Below are 22,232 nucleotides of genomic sequence, written 5' to 3' on the forward strand. Positions count from 1 at the left end.
CCTACTATAAACCCATTCTGAAAATTAATCTGCTCCAACTAGTTTTTCCAGTGGTACGCATTTCTTCTCTACCTCCAATGAACTCGTTCTCAGAAATTACTGTTGCTCCAGTTTTCAGATCTGCTTTAAATCCAGTTTTTTTAAAAGCTTGCGAGCTCGTGCACTTCTAAGTAGAAAATATTCCATCTGGACCCATCGCTTTCCGTTCATCTGCTGCTAGTACTTAGCCAGCCATACACCCCAGCTGCTTGCTGCGCGCCTTGATATTTCTATCAGGTATGCACAATCATTTTTCCTATCTGTTTCACACTTGAGGCTACTGCACTTTATGCGCGGTCACTCTATTCTATTTGTTTTAGATTAGTTTAAATGTAACACTTAGGCGACCCCCTGCTTGTTTCTGTCCTCTGCCTTCTATCACTGAGCTGCAGCCTACGCAGGACATATCTGAACCAATCGCATATCCCATCTCTCTCTGCGGGAGAGCAGAATGCATTTCTCTTGTAATCCGCCAACCTAAATAACAGACATGGGAGCCACATGCTGGCTCTCCTCCTTCTCCCACCTCGCCTTTGCGGTTCCCTCTGCTGGTCTGTACCAGAGAAAACCCCCGCTGGTTAATTGTAAATGGATATGGACATTCGAGCAGACGTAAAATTGATATGTTATGCTTTTCACTGAACGGACGGTGCGGATGTCAAACACTCAGAGATATTTCACCATCAACATCCTCATCATTAGCTCAAAAAGGTAATATATAGTATCTGTCTTGTTACACGTCCTTTTCATTTGCACGTGGCATAAATCTGCGTTGCTTCACTGTGGTGATTTTAGCACTGAAATTACCCAAATGTATTGACCAATCAGTAAATGATCAGTTCAGGGGCTAGTTCACCCCTCACTGCAATATTTGACATGTAGTTAGTGCTTATGGTACTAAAATAGTGCTTGTGATAGGCAGATGTCCCCGTTAAAAAAATAAATATGCAGTCATTGAATAGTGAGAAAAATACATTCTGAAACGGTGCGACCTTATACTCACAAATGAAATGTACTCCAAGGAGAATTCCACCACCAAGTATGCGCACAAACTGGCAAGTACATAGGTATTTACTTATGTTTTGCAAGTATTTACCGTGTTGCCTTACTCCTGTATCAGAGAAGTCAAAATGCAGACTCTAAGTGTGACTCGGGGAGAAACTATGTTATTTTTATACTTTCTATAAAGGAGTCATTGTTAATGAAGCATTGGCGAAGCTAGTAAGTCTAAAGAAAATACTTGTGATCACAAAGTAGATCTAAATAATACACAATACAATTTGAGTGGTGATACTGGGTGGTACCCCTGGTTGCCATCGCCTATGGGTGCTACACCCCACTCTCAATGTACTCTCTCCTGCCCAGGCAAACCTAACGATCACAGTCCCCAATATTATGTTGTAGAAGCATACATTAGACATTGGGGCAGGCTACTTTAGATTGACCACACAATCAGTTCATTCATTCTTACCCCTGTTATTGATGCAATCAGAAAAGTCTCCAGTCTTTTTTAAGTCTTTGGTGCGCTGAGGCCTGCGTTACCTGTGGGTAAGTTCATAGCAGTCATGAGCTCAAGGTCAGCCACAGCCCATGTCCTCAGCGTGCATAGCTGACTCCCTTCAGAACAAGATATGTCAGATGAATTTTGCATAGGAGGTGGTACCATAACAGTCAGGCGTCTTTGGCAGTAATAGACCTTCATTAGCCAAATGTGTATGGGTCTGATGGCAAGGCAGTTGGAGTTCCCATTGAGGTGGTCTGCCAGCAAGATTGGCTCTCAGGTAGTTGCAGCAGTCCCAGGCTAACTTGTTCTACCTCTGTGGTGATGCTGCTGCTTCCTCTATCTGAAGCTACCAGGCAGACAAGAAGAACCACAAAAAACAGGGCCACAATTAAGTGTGAGATCTCTGCACCTAGCTGTCATCAGCCTTCCTGACACTGTAATCAGAGATTAGAAAAGGGCTGACCAGGCCTAAAATATTTGTCACCTTAAATAACAGACATTACAGACACTCTTATCATCAACCAAAAGGTAGTGCTCGTGAGAACTCAATCAGCAGTCTCTTGCTAACAAAGTCGTCATTGAATTTATAAAGGTATTTGTGAGAAAGTGGGTATCTGGTTGACTGGGGTGTATTCCCTGGTCAAGGTGCAACCGCAATCCTTGTCAGGGTAAGGCACAAGCAAACCCTAAATTCCTCTGTGCTCAACTCTCTGGTAGCTTGGAACAGCGCCGTCAGGCTTAACTTATAGGCAATGTGTAAAGTATTTGTGTAACAATTCAAACAGTAAGAAAGTGAAAATACCATATGAAAAGTGTCCCACACCAGGTTAGAAAAATACAAGTTTAATAAATAAAATGATATCAATATGAGAAAAATCCAATCAGTAGAACCAGAGATATGCGGTGTTAGACGTGGCACCCTTGGCATGGTCTCCCCTAACTTTTTGACTCTGTTTCCCAGGTTGTTGATGTGTGCTGGACTCTGTTTTTGCTACTCTGGGCACTTTACCACTGCTATCCAGTGCTAAAGTGCAAGTGTTCCTATGTAAAATGTATGTGTAATTGGCTTTCCATGATTGGCACATTTACTAGAAAGTCCCTAGTACAGTTCAGTAAAGGTCCCCAGAGCCTGTAAATCAAATGTACTAGTGAGCCTGCAGCACTGGTTGTGCCACCCACATTAGTAGCCCTGTAAAAATGTCTCAGACCTGCCACTGCAGTGTCTGTGTGTGCAGTTTTAAACTGCCAAGTCGACTTGGCAAGTGTACCCACTTACCAGGCCTAAACCTTCCCTTTTCTTACATGTATGGCACCCCTAAGGTAGGCCCTAGGTAGCCCCATGGGCAAGATGCAGTGTATGTTTAAGGTAGGACATATACTAATGTGTTTTATATGTCCTGACAGTTAAATACTGCCAAATTCGGTTTTCACTGTGTAAGTCCTATCTCTCTCATAGGTTAACATGGGGGCTGCCTTTAAATAGTATTAAAGTGCAGATTCCCTTTGGGAGCAGATTGAAATTTGGAGTTTAAGGTCTCTAAACTCACAATTTAAAAATACATCTTTTAGTAAAGTTTGTTTTTAGAATGTGTGTTTGAAAAGCCACTTTTAGAAAGTAGGCATTTTCTTGCTTAAAACACTCTGTAACTCTGCCTGTTTGTGGATTCTCTGTCTGTATCAGTTTGACAGTTGGGCTGTTTGCACCTCTCCTCTAGACAGTGACAAAAAGGGAGCTGGGGAGTAGCCTGGATATCCCGATGAGCCATCTGTGCTGGTAGGGAGGGGAGGAGTGGCCACTCACACCTGAAAGGGCTGTGCCACCCCTCACACAATGCAGTCTCCAAACCCCTGGTGTCTGGGGCCTGGCCTGGGCAAGGCAGGATTTCACATTCAAAAGAGACTTTACTTTGCAGTAGGCCTACTTCAAACACAGAAAGGAGTATAAGTAGTGGACCCAAAACCCCTGAAAATTAGATCAGTTCTGGAATCCAGAGGAACCCCTGCGAAGTAGAAGAGCTGAAGAGATGAGGAGAAGGGCTGCCCCTGCCTTTGACTGTGCTTTGTTGGGCTATCCTGCAGTTGCTGCTTCTGCCTGTGAAAGGGGACAAAAACTGGACTATGTTGTGTGTTCCTGTTTGAGAAGAATCTTTAAGGGCATTAATTGAGCTTGCCTCCTGTTGTTGAAGTCTCAGGCCATCAAAGACATCCCCTAAAAGTGCCTGGACTCTCTGCTGAGACTCCTGCCCTACCAAGTGGTGCCCTATTCAGTCCCTGGGCCCTTGAGAGGTGAAGCTGGCAGACAAGAATTGAAAATCCACGCAGAGAATGCAGTGCAGGGAAATTTACAATGCATCTTCCGCAACGTGGCTGATAAACGATGCGCCGCCAGCTTTGCGGCTGTAATTGAGGCTCCACCTATATCGCAGCTGGGAGATCGATGCAACATGGCTGGAGAAATGATGCGCAACATCCGCTTATGAAGGCTGGTAACAACGCAAGACCCACAGAGTGTGGTTTTCTAACACCGTGTGACCGGATTTTCCACGCATCATCCCTGGGCGTCCAAGTAAACCCGACTCTGCACGGATCTGAGGTGCCCCGTCTGGAAATCAATGCATCGCTCTCTTGCGAGGGGGAAAAACGATGCATCACCGACCTGACCGGAGAAGGAAACAATGCCCTGCCTCACTTGCGAACAAGAAATCGACAAATCACTACCCTTTTCCGACGCACCCTCGCCTGTGCGGCTTTATTAGTGACGCTAACCAGGTACTTTGTGTAACAACAGCATTCTCACTGTTTTCTAAGGATTAAGACTTTTATTCTTTTGAAAATTTATATCTTGACTTGTGTATGTTGGATTTTTGTCATTTCGGTCTTGCTTTGTTTAGATAAATATTACCCATTTTTCTAAACCTGTGTTGTGTCATTTTGTAGTGGTTCCCTGTATTACTGTGTGTGTTGGTACACATACTTTACACATTGATTCTGAAGTTAACCCTGCCTGCTTCTGCCAAGCTACCAAGGGGTTGAGAGGGGGTTAACTAAGGGTGATTCTCATTTACCCTGACTAGAGTGGGGGTCCTTGCTTGGACAGGGAGTAACCTGACTGCAAACCAAAGACCCCATTTCTAACATGCAGTTTCAAATATTTGATTGAAAATAGCTCCATAAGCACAAAGTGCCAACAGTGGATATCTGGTCACAACAGACCGGTACAAAGTCACAAGTTCAAGTCGTCTGCAATGGAGCACTAGCCGGCTACAGGGACCCAGTTAGGCCCGCTGAACAAAGCACCTTAAATCCTGGTATGCAGAGCATTGCGATAATCCGTCAAAGATGCGTCATAGCCGAAGTGAAGCATCAATTCTGAGATGCAGTGAGGCTGAGATTTGAGGGCTTGCTTCATCTTTGAGTATTCTGTCAATGGGGCTTGTGATGCGAAGTCAGGCAGCTAGGTTGCAACGTGCAGGTAGGGCAATGCATTGGTTCAGAGGAGCTGCGATGCAGAACATAGCGTCGTTGTCAAGGCTGTTGTCAACAAGATATATGAGGGACTATGCAGAGGCTGTATCTCACAGAAGCAGTTCCGAAGAGGCTGAGATGCAATGTTTGTCTTTGCAATGGGTACAGTTCACTTAACAGAGGCGACACTGCAGTTCTGCTTTAGTTTGCGACATGCAGCAGAAAAGGTGTTTCAGTTCTGTTGGATTCACAGGATGGCAGAGCACCTTAGGCCCACTTCGAAGGGTATGGGACTGGGGTGGCACCATTTGGTAGGGAGGATTTACAGTTGGCAGGGCCATTGAGTAGGTGCAAGGTCATTGGACGTTTGTCATGTGACTGGGGCTTCAGATTATGAGGCCAGTCAACTATTCCTTGGAGACACTCTGGCCCATCCAGTCACACCTAAGCTCCCCATTGTGTGTGGCTGTCTAGGAGGAATTCTTAATGCCCAAATGTCACCCGCACCCAGTCATGTGACCTACAGACAGGCTCCAGATACCAAATGACTAAGGCAAGTAAACACCAAATTTATAAAAGTAAACAAAGAAAACAAGAGCCAACTTAATAACTTTGTCTAGGTAATCCAAAGCGTTGGCTCTTGTTTTCTTTGTTTATATTTATTGGCCTAGCCTTGCTGTTCTGTGGGTCATACCCCTTTTCTATTACAATAAATTTCTGAAAGTAGCATTTTTCAGAATTTTAATTTAAAATCCACCATAAATTAGGATTTTGAACTTCAGTTTCAGAGACACCAAAATTAAATGTTACTCATTCGCATTTGGAAATCACACTTATAAATGTAATAAGGTAACTCTAATGGTATCTTACGGGAGAGGTAGGCCTTGCAGTAATAGGAAAATAAATTTTGAACTTTTCACTACCAGGACATGCAAAACTTAACAGTTCATGTCCACCTTTATACATACATTGCACCCTATTCTCTGGGCTTTCCAGAGCCTACCATCAGTGTGACTTATGTGTATTAAAAAGGAAGGTTTGGGCCTGGCAAAGGGTTTGCTTTGTCAGGTTGAAATGGCAGTTGAAAACTGCACATACACAGGCTGCAATGGCAGGCCTGAGACATGTTTACAGTGCTATTTAAGTGGGTGGCACAATCAGTGCTGCAGGCGCACTAGTAACATTTAACTTGCAGGCCCATGGCACAGATAGTGCTCCTTTAATAGGGACTGATGAGTAAATTAAATATAACAATTGGGTATATGCTAAACCAACATGTGTTAAGGCAAAAGCACAAGCATTTTAGCACTGGTTAGCAGTGGTAAAGTGTGCAAAGTCCTAGCACCAGCAAAAACAAAGTGAGCAAAAACAGGAAGGCAAAACCTTAGTGAGAAACCAAACAAAGAATGCCAGGTCTAATAGTAAGTCTCTATCCTCCTCACTTCACTATCTGGATCTCTGTGCTCCTGACACCTAAACGAAGACAATGCACTTCCACTATCTGAGGAAACTGTCCTCAAACTCCATGTTGTGTTATTTCTAAAGAGGGGCATAAAAATGGATCCCACTGTCTACAGTACACATCCTCAAACACACAGAGTCCTCCCACCATACCGGTATCACATGCTCACTGTACACACACATGAGCTCACTATGCACATAGGATGTCATCTCAAACTTCTGGGTTTAACATAAACGCAGAGCTTCACACGAGAAGGGTCAGTATACCACAATCAATGACACAGAGCAAAAAGTCTGATCTAACATAAATCACAAAACATTGCCTGATATCACCACTGCCTTACATGATACACCCAGCAAAAGAGCAGTGATCCACTGTCTAGGAGGGCATGCTAGGTGCACCACTACTGGTCACAGGACAACTTCTTCTACAGGCATTGTCATGGACAGGCTTAGGCTTCAGTGCACATTCTAGATTAGCCTGACAGCAGAGTTCAGTCTGGAACTCAAGGAAGCTATATACACCCATTCACCTGGGAGAGGGCATTCTCATTCCAACATTAAATATACAATATATGTATTTTTGTGGTAACATTGAGGCTCAAGCTTCACACATTAATGGACAGAACCTATCCGGAATCTAGAGGCAAACTACTATACTAGCATCTTTAGTCCAACAGTTTTAATGAATTTAAACAAAGTCTATTTTTCATATTTCAGTAGATTACTGGTAAATTGTCCGCTGCTCATATGAAAAAGTACAGTACATATACAAATATGGGAAAACACGCATCCTTTAATTACAATTTCTCAAGAGGAAAAAAGGTTGCCCTTTTTTGAACAAGTTGCAAATGGCACAGTTATTTACACATTTAGGATCTGATTTAAGAAAAGTGGTGCTGCATGCAATGCAGCGCCATTTTTCTTGCGCCCATTAGAGCCCCCCCAATGCCACCATGTGTGTGCTGTATTTAATATACAGCGCACCATGGCCTTAGTTAGGGAACTAGTGTCAACATTTTTGATGCTAGTTTGGCACTTTGCAGGATTAGCACCAAAAATGTTGATACTAATCTTGCAAAGCACATTAAGGCCCATTGAAAACAATGTTGTGCTGCATTTTAAAGCTTGCTCTCTGCAGACATTAATGCTGTTAAAAATGGCACAAACAAATCTTTTAGATTTCATTATGCCATTTTTCTGCCCCCCTAATGAAAGAACTCCCCCCCCTTGCATACATTATGCCTGGCCCAGGCATAATGTGGCGCAAGGGGTTACAAAGTGGCGCAATACATGCATTGCGCCACTTTGTAAATATGACGTAGCGTTTTTTTTCCTTAATATGGCCACATTAGGATCAACAAATTATGCTAATGTGGTGATATTTGGCTTTAGGCCCTCTTAAGTCTACGCCTTACTGTTGAGGAAAAGAAAAGGACAAATCTATCAGAAAAAAAGAAAAACGTGCCTTGTAGACAAACAGGTGTTCGTTTCTACAAAATTGTTTGTAAGGGAAACAAAAAGTGCTAGGGTAGCTGCTGTGCATTCATAGCCTTTAAAATGGTCGTTTAATGTCTTATTAAAACTGTCAACATTGTAAAGGCTGGTGGTTAAACTTTAATAGATAACCATTAATACAACCAATTCCCAACCTTTACTCATCGGCGCATGTATTCTCCAGGTCTACGATCAGAGAAACTATGTGCTTTCAAATCCCTTTCTTAGGTGTAAGTTTAGAAGCACAGAGAGTATGTGAAAGGCATTGCAAATGTTTCTGAATACCAGAAAGTAACAGTGATGATTGTGCTAATTGTGCATTCTAATCCCCTTTCAAACTATCATTGGAAATTTAATTCCCATGGCACTGGGTGTCATTTATGATACTCTACACTCATGCAACTCCGGAAATATCTACAGACCTGATTTAAAAAAAATCGGAATCATAAGTACAAAAGAGACTTAGGGCGTCATTTAGAGTTTGGAGGACGGGTTACTCCGTCACAAACCTGATGGATATCCCTTCCGCCATATTGCGATGTCTATTGGATATAATGGAATTGTAATAGGACGGAAGAGATATCCACCAATCTCCAAATCAGGCCCTTAACATTTTGCAGGTATAATCTCTACTTATGCATGAAAACAATTTTAAGAATCTGGTTGTGCTTACTTAATTAAACAGTCATCACTTACTATTGACTAAAAATATTTTGATTTCAGCTTCCACCATCATAACGTAGAATTATACTACATAAATCACAAAAATAGCAAAAATGCTGGACTCAAAAGAGATGTGAACATATTAGTTGAACTGTGTATTTATTAATTTGCTGTTCAAAATTCCTTCCCATCCTTAGCAAATTGGCAAACTGAAAACTGAAGTTGCAGCTGAAGTTAAAATGCAAGTTGTTCAAGGATAGCACAACGTTTGTCATAAAATACACGTTATTTCCTTTGTTGTCAGAGAAGCAAGGTTACTCCCCAAAAGTGTGTGCAAATGTATTCCGTTGGATTGCCTAACATGCCATGAATATGCTAATAGAGGCATTTTGTATAATAAGGAGAAAGGCTGTCAAGGTACTTCTCTTATTAAGTGTGGTTTATAGTCTTCACTGTTAAGATTCTTCAGGGAAATCTCAACTCACTGACTTTGAGCCCAGGTAATGACAGCTATTAACCAGAAAGCACAATGCCAACCAATTAGTGTAGGTTTCTACTTTGCATCGTTACTTGTCAGACCACATACTTAATACGCTGGTAGCCTCTGATTTTGCAGCATGGTAAAGGCCTGCCCTGTGCATTTAATAAGGTCTGGTCAGACTAAAAGAGCACTTTCGAAACTCAGTAGCTACTGACCTGAGAGGGCTTACCGCAGAGTCAGAGACACAGCAGTATGGCCCCTGCTGCAGTGTGTGTTCAATCAAGCATATCCCTAGTCTGTGTCTGAAGGGGGCTCGGACCATTTAACAGGTGGTGTGCACCTCACATCTTCATTTGATGTCCACAGTTGGGTTCCTAGGACATTTCATACCCATTATCCAGGGGACCCTGCATAGACTTGCTGTTGATGTTTGCCACTTTAAAGGTGGTACACACTTCCCACATCTATTTAGGACCTTATTGCACCAGTGCCAGTTTCTGTAATATGGCACAGGCAGACCAGGAAAGTATTTCTCTGCATTGTCTTGTGTAAGCATTCAGCCAACCCGCTCCATCCAGTCCTGGTGTTTCTCTCATGCTGTTTAAGAGCAAGAGCAGAGTCTGGATTGGTTAGAGACGCTTCACAGCAGACCTCAGAACACCAAGGAGGATGTGCATCAGTGGGTAAGTACAATTTATTTTAATTGTATGCCCCGGATTTCTAGATTACATAAATCCACACATTTTTAGGTTTGGTTGGCGTTCCTCACCAGACTTATTTTTCTTAGGAAAAAATAGTTTTCCACAGAATCAAACAGACAATTAGGATGATAATTTGCTTCCTAAGTAAAACGATAAAAATATTTCGCGCCTGGGAAGAAAGACAATTCTCAAATTTAGAAAACTCTTGGCACAAACCCTTCTTATAAATCAAAAAACCACAGCGCTGCTTTCTCATTTGTCTTAAAATCTCTTTCAGCACTAGAAAAACACAAACAATATAAAGTCTAAATATCCAGAGAATTACAGCAAATGGAATACTTCCATATATGTTAACTGGTACAGTAACTGATAGCATTAGCTTTTAATCATGCAAGAACCTGCATTTTAGGAATATATGAAAATGGGTTATTTATTTGGGAAGAGGTCCCTTAAACAGCCTAATAAACACAACCTGGTAAAGTTATCACTCATTTCTAATGTCTGCCGAACTTAGGTAGCATGACACAAGCAGCAGACAATGTCCCACAGAATGGATGATAAGTTAAAGCTGAACCATACAATTTTAAAGTAATGAAAATAGCAAATTATATGCCCAAAGCAACATATAAAAACGAACATAAAAACAAGAACTAACAAAAAGACAGACTAGAGATATGACTTTTTAACTTTTTACAGCATTGTGATCGGGCTGATCTCAATGCAGTGGAGGTTAGGTTAACCAAGGGAGTCGGACCAATTAAAGATTTTACCTTCATATTTAGAAACTTTTATTGAGCTACAGGACCTGCAGCTTACCAAGGTAGGAAGCTGAAGTAAGCAAGGGACCTTTGAAGCTGATAAATTGTCATTGAGCTCCAACTAAAACTTTCAGATTGGAACAAGGCAGGATTTTGTAACCGTAAACCTCACTTCACCACTGAGCTAGAGTAGCCAACTTGCCTCTGTCAAGATTCAACATTGAGGCTTGGAGGGTATTCATAGTTTTGAGGACAGGGTCTGTTTAGAGTCGGATTAAATACTTCCTTTGGTGAAGCCCCAATGCCTGTACCAGCAGAAACCTTATACCAACAAATATTGGGACAATTTTGTAAGTACCTCAGACCATCCACCCCTTTTTGGGAGGACATTGCTACATACGTTCTTTCTTGTTCATGGCCACCAGGAAATACCTGGCAGTTTTGAACAAAAAAATAAAACTCCTCCACACCCCGGGAGAACACCCTAAGGGTGTCAGAGGCATTATTTGTTTTGTTTTTTTAAATACAAACTCTGGCTTTAAGAGTTTGCTTTTGAAAAAGAAAAAAGCTGGAACATGCAACTGCTCGGCAAACTTGAAATACCGTCGAAAAAGTTGTGGTGCTGGCACTGCTGAAGGCAATGACACCTATGCCTGAAAACTGGATATCTCTAAATATTGTGAGCAGTAAGTAATCTGGCAGGACGGTGGAGATTATGACCTCCATTCTCTTGGTGGATGATGAGTTGTCTGCCATAAATTCAAATAAACCCTTCAATTAATGTTTTGTTTATCAAAATCCAACAGCAGTCTAAGGCTGGAAACTATAACTGGGCCTAACTCCACCAGGTTGAATGCCTTGATCACTTGAGCCTGCTGAAGCCTTTTTCTTTGCATGTGAATGACATGAACCTAGATATCTTGCCCACCAAGGATGTGCCCTCCACAACTTGTTGAATCCCAATCAGTTCCTGTTGTTGTTAAAAGCACTCCTAGTCAGTCTCGTAGTCTTTGGGCATGCTTCAACATACAAGGACTTTCTCAATGGTGCATGGTCCAGTCCCCAATGGTCAGCTTTTCCTTCTTGGAATCAGGGGCCCTTTTGCCTTTGTATTCATGTAGCAGCAAAAAGAAACCTTTCTCATGACCCCGAGAGAACCATTCCAGTCCCTGAATGCCATCAGGCTTTAGGAGTTCCTGGGTGTTCTTTGTTTTATTCATTTAGCTTTCAGGCAGGACCTTCTATATTTAGATGTTGTCTTCTGGGAATGTTCTGAGGGTGTTGTGGTGAGGTGCCAATTAGATAGTGATTACGGTATTTCTTACACCAAATCCTGGCAAAGTTTTTACAAAGTCCCAACCACTTCTTCTTACAAACCTTGCCATAGTCCGTATCTATATTGAACCTAGGTTTCTTCCAGCTGCAGAAAGCCTGCCACTATCTCAATACACTCTCCATGGAGTTGAGGGTTCATCCCTTCTGGCAGTGCTAGAACACACTATCCTTCCTCTGATGGCACAGATGAAAATTCGTTTGAGATTCTGGACAGTTCTAGTTCTGACATCTACACTCAGGGTTTTCACTCCAAAGGAAGAACTATGAAAGCTGACCTTTGTGTTGGCAACTGTGTGTGCCCCTTTTCTTTATGGCTAATCACTGCCATATGACTACTGTTAACACCTCTCCTCTCTTTCTATTTCTTTCTATTGACAGGCGCCATGCTTTTTTCTTTAAGGAGAAGGATTCATAACAGTTAGCCAAGGATGTGAATTCAGTCTCTGGAAGAGGGTATGAGACAAACCAGTTCCCAAACAGATTACTTTGAGGCAGTCCAAAGTACTCTTTTATAAACGGAGGGCCTCATTTATAGGGAAATGGTGCAGTGTGGTGCTGCAAGCAATTTTGCTGTGCCAAGCTGCATCATTTCCAAAATGCAGGGATGCACCATATTTACCAGAATACGGTGCATCCTTGTGTTTTCCCCTGCATCGGCACCAGATCAGCTGCCTACCGCCAACGCAGGCATCTTTGCACCATGGTGCAAGGATGCCTGCCTTGTTGGGGGTGATTGTTTTTGTATAGGATGGGACACCTTCCTGCACAAGAACAAGCATTAATGGTGTTTAGCTCCTCCTATGTGTGCTGCAGAATGCAGCACACAGGGAAAGAGCAAAATATGAGGCGGAATAAAAGTATTTATCCTCATTGTGCCACTGCAACGCCACCCCTGGGGAGGCGTTAGTTTCTGGCACTGTCTCAGATTTATATTTCCTTGTAAATCTGGAGCAGTGTTAAAAAGCAATGGGTGTTGCATCGGTACGCCCACAGCAACACCCATAGCACGCCCCTTAGCAGCAGAAAACTGCATTGGGCCAGCCCATATTTACAAGGCTGCGTTAAGCCACGAAAGTGGCTTAGCGCCACCTTGTGAATATGGAGCAGGGCACAGCGCCACCGCAACATCGCAAAAAATTACACTCCGATGGCACAAGGGGCTTGTAAATATGCATCAGAGTTTTCTGCAATAGTTAGCAAACATCTACTTTCACCATTGAATTGGATTTTTAAAAAAAATGGAAAAATAGCTTTGCTAAATGATGTGTAATTTTTCCTAGAGAAAGATATAATAATGTTATTTTTACTTATAACTAGGTCTCCTCATGAAAAATGTGGCATTGGCTACAAAACAATGAAACAATCGGAAACATAATAATTTAGGTCTTAAGACCTACCTTTGCCAAATGAGCACATCACATTCTAGCTTGATGTCTCATCATTTTGGCCAACCACGTACTGTTTGGTCCTACATATATACTACATACATATATCACAAATGACACTCACCTTAAGTCTAGTGTTAGCTGGCACCTTTGCTTTTCAAAGAATCGCACAAAAGGTGGAAGAAGTGTATCACTCCACTCTGCAATCACAGGACGCGTTTTCGTCACCTTACCCATCAGTGCTAGTTCTAGAATTCTGTCTATACTTTTACCGTGCATGCAAATGGAATGACTACATGTCATAGGAGCCAAGTTAGGCCCTTTACGAATTGTCTGAAGGAACAGAATACCACTAGTTTCGAGGCTGAATGCAGGGAACGAGTAAGACTTGTGCGAATCAGAACCGCAATTATATCCCTTCAGACAGTTTTTGTGCAAGCGTTATTAAACGCGCATATGAAATTGGCACCGTTTTCTGTGTCCGTCTTATTTTTAGAGGACATACCCCGTCTTCTACTAAAAGGGGCAGCTGTAGGCGCCCAATAGGAGAGGGTGTTTCATTGTAGATGCCAGAGTGAAAATAACTGCCTGTCTTGGTTTGCAATAGGTGCATCGTGAAAATAGGTTTCAGAAACGAACCTCGTTTGATAACACATTTCTCCCTTGGCGATGTTCTTTATTTTGACAGAGGCAATTATCAGTCGATAACCTTTTTGATCCAGCTATCAGTTATCTGCAACACTTAAAGTAAAGTTATCTGGATGGTACCGAATCAAATGAATCCGCAGAGGACCAGCTCACTCTGTCCTGTATCAAGTGCTTGTAGTCGGCAGCTTCTGCACTTAACGGATTCAAGCTTGTCTCCATGGCAATGTAAATAGATGAAATGAGGTTTTTTTTTTTATCCAACGACTGAATGGAACAGTGAGGGATCTACATCTCTTGTCTGAGATCAAAAAATCTGTTTGATCAAAAAACGTACAGCTCGACCATATCACGTAACGTTCTCCAGTCGGTTAAAAACAACCACGACGTGTGTTAGCTAATTAAAGACCAAACCATGGCTCCTTAGTATTTTAATAGTTTGTATGAAAGAAGGGTGTAACACATTGATAGTTGAAGCCTCTATAATTGAATAAACATATTCGTCTTAAGAACGGTGACGTGCTAAAAAGTGCGATTTACGAATCTCTCTCTCTCTCTCTCCCTCTCTCTCTCTATATATATATATATATATATATTTTTTTTTTCCAATAATTATGATCTTTCTAGCATCACTCATAGTCACTGAATTATCCCATCAGCATTACAGTTCTAAACAGTAATCGTAAAGGAATGACAGATTACATTAATATTTGTTATGGTTACCTGTTATCACTTAGTAATGCCTGTGATGTTCGTTTTTACGTACTCCCTCCTCTCTCCGTATAATTTCAAAACATTGCGCTTTGATCACAATGTAAAATAAAAAACTCTGTAATGTTTCCCTACCGCTGGTATGCTAAAAGTTGCGCAACGACCATCAGAGGGCGCTGGGAATAGCTACTGAAAACATGCATTTTGACAGATTTAATTGACGGTCGAGATGATTCATTCATGGATTGGCATCATCAGATGATTACAGGATGACACATACATCCAGGCAGGCACAAAACAAATGAATGTTTCATTCTTCCAAATGTACAATTATTAGAGGTGCGTCATATTACAGAATCTTAAAATTGTCGAAAATATCTTTCTCTAGACAAGGTGTGGAGAGACATGTGCTCGAGCTCATTTTGCATAATGCCAACTCGTGTTATTTCAGGCAGGAAGCATGAAGGGATATTCAATGAAAGATCAGCTTGCCATGCTCCCATTCCTCTTAGCAATGTGTGCTGTCCAGATCAGTTTTCTAAGGTTCAGGCAGCAGTAGCATGCCTGACGCACAAGGGTATATGGTTGAATGTTGTAGACTCAATTAATGGACTTCAAGGGGCATATTTATAAGCCCCCCAGCACCACCTTGAACCACATTAACGTCATTTTTTACAATAATGTGGCCAAATGAGGCCAAAATCCTCGCTCCACATTTACATGCATTGCACCACTTTGTAACCCTTTGTGCTACACTATGCCTGCATCAGGCATAATATATGCAAAGAGGGCGTTCCCCTATTAGGTGGCCCAAAAAAAATGGCACAAGGAAATCTAACAGATTTCCTTGTGTCATTTTGTACATCACTTTTAACGCCTGCTCGGAGAAGGTGTTAAAAGTGGGCTTCCATTATTTCTAAATGGCTCCAATGTACTCTGCAGGAGTAGTACCAATATTTTGGCGCTACTCTTGTGGAGTACATCAATAGCGTCATGAAAAATGGCAATATTGCCCCCTACCCTGCGCCATGGTGCGCCTTATGTTAAATACGGCACACACATGGTGGCAGTAGTGGGCGGTAAAGGGCGTAAGAAAAGGGGCTCTGCACACAGTGCAGCCCCACTTTTCTTAAATATGCCCCTCAGTTTGTTACAATTTCGAATAAAGAGGCACAAATTGAGTGATGGGTTTTAAAAAACATTTTGTGTGTGAGAGGTATGGAACACTCCTCAGATATGTTGAAAATCTGCCACCGCAGGCAGTCAAACTATTCCATCCAATGCCACAGTATCCGCTCGGATGTTCATATTAAATGTGACATCAATTACATGGAGTAACCACAGCCACTGAAATATGATATTAGAACTAGTTCACAATCTACTGTAGATCCTAACTAGACTATAACCTTCAATCACAAGTCACATTCTTCATTTGTAAATATTCATCAAATTTGCACACAATCAATAACAATCTCTTTTGTCTAGCACTACCATCTCTCAGAAATGCCATCAAGGTGCACTAATTAAAGAACTGCACTGGCACATGGCACATAATTTATTTCAATGCTATCACTGTTGTCTGTAGCTTAACCAACAGTGTGAAGTTTATGAAAGATTTCTTACAGAGATAGGAACACTTCACCTCTTTTAGAAATTACTTGTGTAGGTATCGTCACTTTCTGCGTGACTGATCCACAGATGTATTTAGAGTCTGAGCTCAGGGCTGTTCTCATCAATCTGACACTGGCATTTCCCCAGTGGGCTGCAGGCTAGAGATCTGTTTTAACAGCAAAACAGGCTGTTATAGACTAACCATGCCCTATAGTCCATTCTAGTATGGGCACTTGCAATCTGGCCCTTGCTGAGCTGTTGGCAACTCATGAAGAAGAAAATATGTTTAGTTTGATCATATGTCCTGTGTTAACAGTGTAGGACCATCTATTCTATATGTATTTAGGAGCATACTCAGTCTGCAATCATAGAAAAAAAACACGTTTACTCACGTTGTGAGGTGACGCAGACATCCTGTGTCACTTCACAACCTGAGTGACTGTGTTTTTCTCAGTGATTGCAGACTGAGTATACTAATTTGCTGGTGTTGCTCTGCCGGCTCACGCTTCACCACCCCCTTGGGTAGCGGGCCAGTGTTTGGGCATTGTCTCTTTGGATGTATTCAGAGGTGTACATATTAGAGCTCGAGGATTGCAGCAGGTGCCTTGCCTGCATTTCCTCCTGGAAGGAGGTGTGATACAAGATCTGATGAGAAAATAGGTTCTTATATGAGTTGGGGAGAGCTGTCCTAGGAATGGCTATCTATGTGTGCATGTATGTGAACAAGTGGATATTTATATTAGGAGTTAACTTTGAAATGGTCTTTGAAGAGAGAAGAGTAGTAACTGAGTCTTTCCCCTGACAAGCCTGGCATAGGTGAAAGGAATCTGTCATTAACGTAGAGAGAAGCCCTGGTATGCTGTTGACCGGAGCTTTATGGGGGAATCCTGGACCCAAGGTGATGTAAGCGCAGGATGGCCAGCCACCAAGCCTCGCTGACCCTTCAGTAGGCATAATCCCCAAGACTCTTTGCATCAAGCATTATGTTTTCATGACATACATATAGGTGAGATACGATTGGGGCCATAACCAACATTTTCTTGATGAGCAGTAAAGAGGGGACACATGAGTCAAGTTGATTCCCAGCAAATTGGCTGGTCCATTACTGTACACTCAAGAAAGCTTACATTCATGAAATGGTTCTTTCCTCAGATATTGGTCTTCTGCCTACTCCTTACACCTTGTTTGGACCAGAGAGTGACGTAGATGACATATTCCCACACCTCAAAAGATAAGTTGTTGCATCACTGCTTATTGAGCTACTACCCCATAGATGACCTGGATAATATATTCCTACTCCTTCACACAGGATGAGTTATTGCCTTGCTGCTTATTTCTCAATAAAACCCATGATAGCTTACTAAGTTCACAAGGAATTAAACAGAAAGGCAAGCAGTTTATCTTTCGGCTACAGAATGCTTCCAGTACACTTCCGGGACCACTGTAGCAAAGAGGATCCCTTTATCAATATTGAAGGCATATCAAGGCGTGCCCTGCAGCATGTCAGATTTATTGTGCCAAACTCTGCCTGCAGGTGTTATATCTTAGGTTACGCATGATTACAGTCCAATTCTTGAACAGGATCTCTGATTGAAGAACTATTGAAAAGTTGATCATGGCTATAAATCTGTTAACCCTTGCCAGAGTATTAATTGTATGTGTATAAATGCAAGTCTTTGTAAATGTCAAAAACACACCTGCCATTGAGAGTCCTTTGGATAGTCAGCCCAGATATTTAAATTTTAGTGGGGGGGGATTACAATGCTCCCCATGAGAGGATCCTCCATCCCAAGCAAAAGCACTAAAGACGTGGTAAACATATTCTGCCAAAACATGTAAGTACCACCATAGCAGACCAGCAAAAGCAGCCAGGTAAATGTCTTCCATGTGTACATCAGGAGTGAAGAACAACCATGAAGATATAGGCCCTCATTACGGTGTCCATGGCAGCCACCATACCGCCAGTGCTGCTGGTATTCTGGCCACCCTATGAGGAGTTTTCTGTTGAGCTGGCATGCAAAAACAGTGTTTCCGTCCACTGACCCAGCAGAAAACTCTGCACAACATTGCTTACGAGCCGGCAGCACTGTTGTAATTCAGGCAGTGAAATGCGCAATGGTGCTGTCCATGGGGGCCCCTGCACTGCCCATGCCAGGTGCATGAGCAGTGCAGGGGCCCTCATGGGCCCGACACCCCCTTTCCATCAGCCTTTGCATGGCGGTGAGACAGCCATGCAAATGTTGCTGAAAAGGGGACTTGTAATCCCCAGGGCAGCACTGCCATGGTGGATTGCGACCGCCAAGTCCGCCAGGCTGCCGATAGGTGGCAACCTGGCGGTGCCAGTGGTCGGGCCGTGGCACATATGCCACAGTCATAATAGGGCGGTCGAACCGCCCTGTCTGTGGTGGTCCGAATGTCATCAAGAGGATGGTGGTCTAGAGACCGTCACGCTTGTAAGGAGGGCCTAACTCCTCAACCCTGCATCAGTATGCACTGGAGACTAAGCCATCAATGTAGATTTGATCCTCACGGGAGACCCCCTTGCAAGTGGAAATCTATCCTGAGGCTGGGTCATTTTGTTCTGTGCTTGCTCTTGCAGGACAAATGTGGCTAGCAGAGAAGGAAACATCTCCTCCTGTAGCTCACCACCTGGAATTGTGATTGGATCTCCAATGTGGTGGAGAGAGCATGGGAAGTGATCCTTCACATGGTTAAAAACCAAGCCAGGCTCCGTAAATTAGATTCTGGTACAGATGAGCACATCTACCAAGGCAAACATCCATCACCCAAGATACCCAGTGAGCGGTGCTGAATGTTTAGGGCTTGTCATTTTCCTTAAATGGTAATTCATTGCTTGTTCAGCCATCTCTTCAAAATTCCTACCTTTTGCACTTCATTTTCTCATTATTTTGAAACTCTTGTTTTACTCAAATGTTTGCCAGTTTATTATTGCGAGGTCATTTAGAGCAGGTTTATTTACTAATTGCTTCCTTTATGACATTATTGACATTTATGTCTTGGTATATGTAGTTTTCAATCGGTTCCTTTATGACATTATTGACATTTATGTCTTTGTATATGTAGTTTTCAATCAATTAATGTGTTTATATTTGGCATTGTTTGCCTTTTGGGCAAAGGTTACGGGGTTAAAGCCTTGGTTGACATTTAATTCAGGTTTTTTTTCATTTTGGTGTCTGTCTGGGCGTAGGGTCAGAAACTGTATTGGTAGTGATCAGAACACTTTTTTTCTGATAGCAAGATACTTAATTAAAATTAGCTATGCATATATCCAAACCCTATAAAGCTTACTGTTATCATCAGCAAATACCTTTACTCAGACATGTCTTTAAATTCATAACCATTTAATTCATAAGTAACAAATGGATATCCAACTCCGTTGACCTGCTAAGACTGTTCATAAAATAGTCCGCATGTAGAAGCCTTCCTGGTTCTCCCCCAAGCTGCAGCAGTTAATAAAAGGAATGTAAGCAGCTAGAAAGGAAATGGAGAAAAACATATGACGATGCCTCTAGACACAAATATAGAGGAGCAATCAGATCCTATCAAGCGGAAATCAAAGCCACACAGGGAACGTTCTATTCTGCTAGAATAGAACAATCTTCCAACTCCCCTAAAGAGATCTTTTCAATCTTTAAAGAATTGACTCAGGAACCCTCTCCAAGCATCTCAGCTCAAGCTTCTATAGAACACAGGAACAACTTAGCAGGCTACTTTCAAGAGAAAATCCTTGATATTCAACAAACTTTCCCCCAAGAGGCCGAATTTATTCCCCTAGATGCTTTCCACCCTCTGAGAACCACTCTTTCAGTCTTCCAGCACCTGACAGAAGATCTAGTAATGAATCATCTGTGTAATATAAAATCAGGCTCTCCTCTTGATCCTGTTCCACTGTCTATACTGGCTTTAGGCTCGGATGTTATAGTGCCAGTCCTAACCAAGGGTCTTAACAGCTCTCTTACATCTGGTCAGCTTCCGCAGTGTTGGAAACATGCTGTCATTAAACCCCTACTCAAGAAGCCTAGGCTTGATCCGACCCTATTAAGTAATTATAGACCAATTGCTCTCCTTCCAACAGAAACTAAAATCATTGAAAAACATGGCAATAAACAAGTTATAGGTTTTCTTGAGAATTATAATCTTCTGGACCATACTCAGATGGGCTTTAGACCTTTACACAGCACTGAACCTGCACTTTTGGTCATTACAGAAGATACCTGCCAATGCCTAGACTCAGGCGGATATGCAGTGATCATTCTATTAGATCTGAATGCCGCATTTGACACTTTAGATCACAAGATACTGCTACATAGAGTATCTCAGATGGGATTTGTAGAGACCTTCCTCGAGTGCCTTTTCTCCTTCCTGAAGGATAGGACCTTTCAAGTCTTGGATCGGTCTTTCTTCTCTAATTCTTTGCCCTTTAGCTGTGGGGTGCCACAGGGCTCCTTCTCATGTCCCACTCTTTTTAACATCTATATGTCCCCTTTGGCAAAAATTGCTGAGCCCTATGGACTATCCTGGGTACCCTACGCTGATGACACTCAGCTGGTCTTCTCTTTTTCTACCAAGGCTAATTTAGAACAAGCCACTCTTTTCTCTTGTCTTCGAGATGTTGCCAGATGGATGGCAGATAGCAAACGTAAGCTCAACGATGGAAAGACAGAGGTTATGATGGTTGGGAACCCCTCCCTACTCAAGTCTTCTTCCACAGTTACAGATTGGTTTAAATAACTTCCCATGCCAAAAGATACTATAAAGAGCTTGGGCTTTTGGTTAGACTCTCATCTCACAATGGAATGTCATTCCAAAAAACTTGCAGCCACCTGCTTTAGTCTTCTAAGAACTTTTAGAAAGATTTTTAAGCTTCTTCCTTTTTCCGCCAGTAGATTCCTTATTCAGGCCCTAATATTGTCACGTCTTGACTATGGGAATGTTTTGTTCCTGAGTTCCCCCTCGTATGCCCTAAAGTGACTGCAAGTGGTGCAGAATGCTGCTGCTCGCCTACTTACGGACACACCTAGACATCTGTCTGTTAAACCAGCCTTGGCTTCTCTTCACTGGCTCCCTATTGAACAGCGCACCATCTTTAAAGCCATGTGTTTTGTGCACTGAGCCCTTCAAAACAAGGGTCCGGTTTTTCTCAGATGAATTGTTACACCATACATCCCTCGGAGAACAGATAGATCTTCATCAGCTTTCTAAATCAATTCTTTTTGTGCTAGGAAATCCGGTTGAAGAGGTAGAGCCTTTGCCTGTAGAGCAGCCAACCTCTGGAACTCCCTCCCCTTAGAGCCTCACCAAGATACATCCGAACTTTCCTTTCATAGGAAATTACAAACAGCACTGTTCTCAGTATATTTTCGATTCCTTCGTTTAGAAATCCCTCATCAGTGCTGGGAGGCCGTCTGGGAGCCATGCCCTTTACAAATCCCATAAACTAAACTAAGCTAAACCATATGACAACAATAAGTTATCCAAGATATAACAGCTAAAATACTCAATCAAAAATGATGTCACACATTCATGTGCCATGATAAGTCAGAAATCTATTCACCTTTTCTCACATATGCCTTATAATGCATTTCTGCTGCACACATCTTTTACACAGGTAGTATTACAGTTGTGTACACTTTCTTATAGTCAGAGCTTAATTTGTGCTGCTATTTGCAGGAGGTGGTAGCCGTCACTTCTTTTTAGGGACCAAAACTTATATTTCATCAGCACATGTTGATCCTGAGCATGAGAGAGAAGCTTGAGAGGGGAGAAAGAACGAGATAGAGAAAAATAGAAAAAAAGACAAAATGAAAATCAAGAGCTGAAAAAGATGCCTCAAGAGCGAGATGAAAAGGCAAGAAGTGTAGGGTGACAGTGTAAGAAGGAGGCACGGAATGGATTCAGGACTACGCATCCCCAGCATTCAGCAATTTCAAACGCAGTCACTGAAGACAAGCATAG

The 22,232-nt window shown here is 42.2% G+C and overlaps 1 protein-coding gene across 8 annotated transcripts in view; it reads left to right on the plus strand.

The window, feature by feature from the left end:
- Positions 1-22,232, plus strand: part of NTRK3 (neurotrophic receptor tyrosine kinase 3) — a 1,498,428-nt gene that overhangs the window by 123,197 nt on the left and 1,352,999 nt on the right. The window lies entirely within an intron of this gene.

The sequence above is a fragment of the Pleurodeles waltl genome, chromosome 3_1 (genome assembly GCF_031143425.1).
Source record: "Pleurodeles waltl isolate 20211129_DDA chromosome 3_1, aPleWal1.hap1.20221129, whole genome shotgun sequence".
NCBI classification, from domain to species: Eukaryota; Metazoa; Chordata; class Amphibia; order Caudata; family Salamandridae; genus Pleurodeles; species Pleurodeles waltl.